We start from the raw sequence: 7,934 nt of genomic DNA on the forward strand, positions 1-7,934 counted from the left end.
TTTTTGTAATGTGGTCTTGAAGGTTAAGTGGGCTCTCTCCACTATTCCTTGGCCTTGTGGATTATAAGGAATTCCTGTGCTATGTTGAATACCGTAGCAGGTTAAAGAGCTCTTGAATGTTTTAGACGTATAAACAGGCCCATTATCTGTTTTCAAACTTTTAGGTACACCCCAGCATGCAAAGCTTCGTAAACAATGGGTTATTACTTTTTTTTTAAAGATTTTATTTATTAATTTGACAGAGAGAAATCACAAGTAGACAGAGAGGCAGCCAGAGAGAGAGAGAGGGAAGCAGGCTCTCTGCCGAGCAGAGAGCCCGATGCGGGACTCGATCCCAGGACTCTGAGATCATGACCTGAGCCGAAGGCAGCGGCTTAACCCACTGAGCCACCCAGGCGCCCGGGTTATTACATTTTTAACATTTTCTCCTCTTAGTGGTGTGGCCGTTACTATTCCCGAGCAAGTATCTATGGACAGATGCAGCTATCTCTGAAGTCCAAATGATGGAACATGTGTCACATCCATCTGCCACAAATGATTGGGGAGCAGGCCTTTAGGGTTAACACCCCATGAGGGCATTGGAAGATGTACAGAACAATTACCACAACTTCGCACAATCTCCCGCGCGTTTGCTCTGGATATGTTAAATCGCATTTTCAAGGTATCAGGGTTCACGTGCCATTTTTGATGATAGTGCTTTGCTTCTTCTATAGTACAGCAGAGATCAAACTTAGCATTTGCATCTGCCAAGTTGTTACCTTCTGTCAAAGGTCCAGGCATCCCCAAGTGAGCTCTCATATGGCAAATATAAAAGGGTGCATATCGGGCTCTTATAGTGCTCCTTAAGTCTGATAATAAGGAGATGGGAGATTGAGATGGAGAAATAATAGCTGTTTCTATCGAGCGAGTAACAGCGACTGCATATTTGCTGTCTGACATTATGTTGAGGGGTGTGTCAGCAAATGACTGTAGGACCACAGTAATTACCAGCAATTCTGTCCTTTGTGCTGTATTTGCTGGTACCACCACAGGTGTTACTTGTCCATCTATAACATACGCACACGTTCCAGCTTTGCTACCATCAGTGAAAAAAGTGGTAGCTCCTGCTAAAGGTTCTAAGTGACATACCTTTGGCCATATGAAATATGCTTCTTTACAGAAGTCAATTAGAGGATGAGAGGGATAGTGATTATCAAACTTTACAGGGTAAGAAGTGACTAAAATAGCCCAATCATCATTGGAATTTACAAGGATATTCACTTGACCCTTATCATAAGGAATAATGCAAGTATCAGGTCATCGTCCAAGAATGCTAAGACACATCCTTATGACTTTGGCAGTTAGGCTAGCAACAGCATTTGGACATGTAGTAGCAGCACGGGAGAGATTATGTGGGAAGTAAGCCCACTGGAGAGGCCCTCCTAGCCAGAGCCTGGCGATGGGATGACTGTAGCCATCACTGGATCTGCAAGGTTACATCTATCTGCAGGAGTGTTAGACGTTCTCTCTTCAATCAAATTTAAAGTCTTAACAGCCTCAGGGGTGAGGGATCTAGGAGAATCTAAACCTGGATCCCCATGTAGAATATCAAATAAAGGCTGTAATTCACTTGTGGTGACTTTAATATATGGTCTTATCTAGTTAATATCTCCTAGGAGTTTTTGGAAATCATTTAGGGTTTTAAGGTGGTCCTTTCGTATGCTCATTTTCTGGGGTGATATCATCGTGTCTGAAACCCTCAGACCTAAATATTCCTTCAGGTTTCCTGCTTGAATTTTCTCTGGGGAGATTACTAGCCCCCATGTGGCAAGCTGTTGTTGCATGTAAGTCAATGCCTCAGGGAGTGTCTGCGGATCCTCTCCACAAAGCAAAATATCATCCATGTAATGATAACAATGAATATATGTGAATCTTTTTCGAAAAGACTGAAGGGCATTGCTGACATACAATTGGCACATTGTAGGACTATTGGCCATCCCTTGCGGGAGGACAACCCATTCATATCTTTGATCAGGCTCGGCATGATTAACAGATGGGAGGGTAAATGCAAACCTTTCTGTGTCCTCTGAGTGTAGGGGTATGGAGAAGAAGCAGTCTTTGATGTCAATAACTAAGGACAGCCAATTTTTTGGCAATGCAGTGACTACAGGAAGTCCCAATTGAATGGGTCCCATTAACTGCATTTGCTCGTTTATCTGCCTGAGATCGTGCAACAGCCTCCACTTACCTGACTTTTTCTTTATGACAAATATAGGAGTATTCCAAGGAGATGTGGATTCATGCAAATGACCCTCCTTCAATTGGTCTTGGACAAGTTCTCTAGCTGCCATCAATTTCTCTTTTGTCAGCGGCCACTGAGGCACCCACCAAGGTGTGTCGTCCTTCCATTTAATTCTTACTGCCCCGGTGGCCGCTGGAAAAAACCCTGGCCCCCCATAGATGGTAGCCTAGGGTCTCCTTGCCTTTGCTTTCCTAGTCCTTCTCCTGGTTTATATCCCATATTCTCCATTATATGCTTTGCAGGATCACTATATAATTTCTCTGTGGTTATCACAATATCCATTTGTTCCAAGACGTCTCGTCCCCAGAGCGTTATGGGAAGGGGATGCACATAAGGTCGGAAGACTCCGCTATGTCCCTCCTCATCCTCCCACTCTAATGAAGAGGCACTAAGGTCTGGACTCGTGGCCACTCCAAGACCTCTTAGTGTTTGGTTTGCTTTTACTAGTGCCCAATCTTTTGGCCAGTCTCTTTGGTTAATGATGCTTTTGTCAGCTCCTGTATCCAATAGTCCATAGAACTTCCTTCCCCTTATCTTTAAGGGTAACATAGGCCTATGTTTCATATCCATAGTTAAGCATGCTAAAGAATCCCCTGTCGACCCAAACCCTCCTTTTCTTTGAAGACCCGTAGGTGCATAGTTATCATGCTTACTAGGCGAAATCAAGAGCTGAGCAATTCTTTCTCCAGGGTTAATGACTGTTATACCCTTTGGGGAAGAAACCAAGATTTTAACCTCTCCAGTAAAATCTGGATCAATCACTCCTGGATGAACAATTAAGCCTTTTAAGGTAGAGGAACTCCTCCCTATAAGCAACCCCACGGTTCCCTCTGGGGGCCTTCCGCTAGATCAGAGGGAACCGCCTGCACTCCCATATCTGGCGTTAGGACCAGTCTGGAGGTTGCACAGATGTCGAGTTCTGCAGATCCTGCAGTTGCTCGCCTTGGTCTGTTGGGGGGTAAAGTTGCCGCGCCATCTGGGGCAGAGTCATGACCGCCCCGTACATTTGATTCGGGCCCCGGGGATGGGCCCGGCCGTCCGTTTTTTGACTCGCCCCAATTATTAGAGGGTAATGGGTTGCCTTCTGTATCAACCACAGAACGGCATTCACTAGCCAAGTGGTTTCCTTTTCTGCACCTTGGGCATAAGTTGGGTTTAGGATATCCTGGAGATTTACCACTAGCTGCTTCACCAGGCTTCACAAACTTAACTGTTTTTATCTGCCCTTGACCTTGATATTGCATTTTTCTTTGAGGGCAGTCCCTCTTGAGGTGGCCTTCTTGGCCCCACAGGAAGCATCCTTTGGGTCTTGCTCTTGTGTCTTGTAAGGCTTGCGCAAACGCAGCAGCCATAACCTGTCCTTGAATGACTTGCTCTGAAATGTCTCGGCAAACTTTAATATAAACAGATAAATCCTTAGCCTTCCATGGCCTAATAGCTTCTCTACACCACTTATTTGCATTTTCGAAAGCCAACTGTTTAACCAGAGGCATGGCAGTATCCACGTCCCCAAATACTCTCCCTGCTGTTTGCATTAACCTATCTACAAAATCTGTGTAAGGCTCATTTGGCCCCTGCAATACTTTGGACAGTTGCCCTTGCAAGTCTCCCGCCCCCCACAAGGTTCTCCAAGCTCTAGTCGCCGCTGTAGCTATTTGATGATAAACTCCAGGTGGGTATCGACTTTGCGCTTGGGATCCCAGATAAAGCCCAGTGCCAGTTAACATATCTAAATTCCACTGAGGATTTCCTGCTGCTGCATTCCTCCTTGCTGTCTCCTGACAGTTATCTTGATTTTGTATTTTCCATTCCAAATACTGTCCCCCTGATCGTACAGCTTTAGCTAAATTTCCCCAATCTTCAGGAGTGAGGTAAAGGCTCCCCACAGCTTCCACCAATGAAATGGTGAAAGCAGCCTGTGGCCCGTATTGCATAACCGCCTCCTTAAGTTGCTTCACCAATTTGAAGTCTAAGGGCTGATGATACCTCTGCTGGTTCTGATCTTCCATAACAGGAAAAAACCCTTTTCTGGGACCGAGTACCTCCCTCCAATTTTCCGCGATGCAAGCAGGACATCGACACGCCCCCGAACAGGCGGGCCTGTAAGGGGGTGGCCATTCATAAGGTGGGGCTGTAGGGCCAGGAGATGGCGCTGTGGTATCAGGTTTATTCCCTTCTTCCTCTTTTAATTTTAACTGCGCCATAACCTTTTCTAACTCCTCTTTCTTCTCTCAGTTGAGCCAGAACCTTCCTCACTTCTCCCTCTTTTAAATTTTCTTCTCCCTTCACCTTCTCTTGCGTGGCTATGTCTTCTAGCTCGTCCTCAGAGAGCCCTTCGGAGCTTTCACTAGCAGTATTAGAGCTTCGGAGCGGCTCTCTACGAGATTCCTCTTTCACTTGCTCTAAAACCTCTTCCCCCTGTTTTATGACTTCCCGCACTGGCTCCCGCTCTGACTGCAAGCATAGTTTTACTAAAGACCACACGGCAAGGCGGCCAGCGCTGACTTCCGGATCACGCCTAAGGTCTTTTCCCAAATGCTCCCACTGGGGTATATTCAGGAGTCCTTCCTCCAGAAACCAGGGCGCTCCTCTCTCAACCTCTTTTAAAAAGGCACGGGCTGTTTTCACCTTTAAGGGGGTGCCGTTAGCTTTAAGCAGCTCCCGCAAAGGTCCCTCCATCCTAAGTCTAGATACCTCGTTTCCCATTTTGGAAAGCTTTTCTCGGGGGCACCTGGGTGGCTCAGTGGGTTAAGCCGCTGCCTTCGGCTCAGGTCATGATCTCAGGGTCCTGGGATCGAGTCCCATATTGGGCTCTCTGCTCAGCGGGGAGCCTGCTTCCCTCTCTCTCTCTCTGCCTGCCTCTCTGTCTACTTGTGATTTCTCTCTGTCAAATAAATAAATCTTTAAAAAAAAAAAAAAAAGGAAAGCTTTTCTCTCCTACTTATGGAACTTCCCTGTCAAAAGACAGACTCTGGGTGCACACTGACCTTCTTGTTGTCAATCCCCTGTCTCCTATACCGAATTTTGAGGTTCCCGGGTTTTGGCGCCACTTGTCGCTCTTGCCAGCAAGAATGACCAGGAGACACGGAGTGACAAGCTTGTGAATCTTTATTGTTCTCCCCTTACCCAGATGTTTACCCCTATTTATATCCCCTCTCCTCCAATCAGCAGACTGTACACGTGAAAGGAAGCATGATCAACACTTAGCATGATAAAAGGCACGCAGTGTCCGCTTCCTGTTCTGGGCATAGCCAATCATCTTTCAGGTGGTGCGCAGGTCCTCTGCCTGGCCACAGGCGCAAGCGCCATGTTGCGTATTATGTATGTAGCTGCCCGTGACATCTGTTGGCCATTGGATGTATTTTTTGGAGAAAGTTTGTTTATGCCTTCTGCCCATTTTGTGACTGGATCATTTACTCTTTGGGTGTTGAATATGCATTCTTTTTAGATTTTGGATACCAGCCCTTTATCTGATATGTCATTTGCAAATATTTTTTCCCTTTCCTTAGGTTGCCTTTTGGTTTTGACAACTGTTCTTTGCTGTGCAGAAGCTTTTTATCTTGAGGAAGTCCCAATAGTTCATTTTTGCTTTTGTTTCCCTTGCCTTTGGAGACATGTCTAGCAAGAAATTGCTGCAGCCAATGTTGAAGAGGTTGCTGCCTGAGTTCTCCTCTAGGATTTTGATGGAGTCTTGTTTCACATTGAGGTCTTTCATCTATTTTGAGTATATTTTTGTGTGTGGTGTAAGGAAATGATCCAGTTTCATTCTTCTGCATGTGGCTGTCAAATTTTTCCCAAAACCATATATTGAAGAGACTATCTTCTTTCCATTGGATCTTCTTTCCTGTTTCATTGAAGATTAGTTGACCATCCACTTCTGGGGTTTCTATTCTGTTCCATTGATCTATATATCTGTTTTTGTGCCAGTACCATATTGCCTTGATGATTACAGCTTTGTAATAGAGCTTAAAGTCCAGAACTGTGATGCCACCAGCTCAGATTTTCTTTTTCAACATTTCTTTGGCTATTCGGGGTCTTTTCTGGTTCCATACAAGTTTTAGGATTGTTTATTCCAGCCCTGTGAAAAATGTCGATGGTATTTTGATAGGGATTATACTGAATGTGTACATTGCTCTGGGTAGCATAGACATTTTTAAAGATTTTATTTATTTGTTTGACAGAGATCACAAGTAGGCAGAGAGGTAGGCAGAGAGAGAGAGGAGGAAGCAGGCTCCCTGCTGAGCAGAGAGCCTGATGCAGGGCTTGATCCCAGGACCCTGGGATCATGTCCCGAGCCGAAGGCAGAGGCTTTAAACCACTGAGCCACCCAGGCACCCCTAGCATAGAAATTTTATCAGTATTTGTTCTTCCAATTCATGAGCATGGAATGTTTTTCCATTTCCTTGTATCTTCCACATTTATTTCATGAGTATTCTGTAGTTTTTTGAGTACAAATCCTTTGCCTCTTTGGTTAGGTATATTCCAAAGTATCTTATGGCTTGGGTGCAATTGTAAATGGGATCGACTCCTTAATTTCTTTTCTTGTGTCTCATTGTTGGTGTATAGAAATGCAACTTATTTCTGTGTATTGATTTTATATCCTGCCACTTTGCTGAATTGCTGTATGAGTTCTAGTCACTTAGGGGTGGCATTTTGGGGTTTTCCACATAGAGTATGATGTCATTTGCAAAGAGAGGGTTTGGCTTCATCTTTGCTGATTCAGATGCCTTTTATTTCTTTTTGTTGTCTGATTGGTGAGGCTAGGACTTTTAGTACTACGGTGAATAGCAGCGATGATAGGGGACGTCCCTGCCGTGTTCCTGACCTTAAGGGAAAAGCTCTCTTTCTTTTCCCGTTGAGAATGATAGTCACTGTGGACTTTTGTAGATGGCTTTTGTGATACTGAGGTATGTTCCCTCTATCCATACACTGTGAAGGGTTTTAATCAACAAAGTATACTGTATGGGGTGCCTGGGTGGCTATCTGCTTAGCGGGGAGCCTGCTTCCTCTCTCTCTCTCTCTCTGCCTGCCTCTCTGCCTACTTGTGATCTCTGTCAAATAAATAAATAAAATCTTTAGAGATAGGATGCTGTATTTGATCAAATGCTTTTTCTGCATCAATTGAAAGGGTCATATGGTTCTTGTCCTTTCTTTTATACATGTATTGTATCACTCTGATTGATTTGCAGATGTAGAACCAGACTTGGAGCTCAGGCATGAATCCCATTTCGCCATGGTGAATAATCCTTTTTATGTACTGTTGGATCCTTTTGGCTAATATTTTGGTGAGAATATTTGGATCCATGTTCATCAGGGATATTGGTCTGTAATTCTTCTTTGTGGTGGGGTCTTTGTCTGGTTTGGGGTCAATGTAGTGCTAGCCTCATAGGATGAGTTTAGAAGTTTTCCTTCCAAAAAGCTTCAGAAGAGTAGGTATTATTTCTTCTTTAAATGTTTGGTAGAATTCCCCTGGGAAGCCATCTGGCCCTGGACTCTTGTGTGTTGGGAAATCTTTGATGACTATTTCAATTTCCTTGTTGGTTATGGGTCTGTTCAAGTTTTTTTTTTTTTTTTATTTCTTCCAGTTTCATTCTTGTTGTTTATACATGTCTAAGAATGCATTCATCTCTTCCAGATTCCTATTTTTGGGGAG

Source organism: Mustela lutreola, chromosome 7 (assembly GCF_030435805.1).
Source record: "Mustela lutreola isolate mMusLut2 chromosome 7, mMusLut2.pri, whole genome shotgun sequence".
NCBI classification, from domain to species: Eukaryota; Metazoa; Chordata; class Mammalia; order Carnivora; family Mustelidae; genus Mustela; species Mustela lutreola.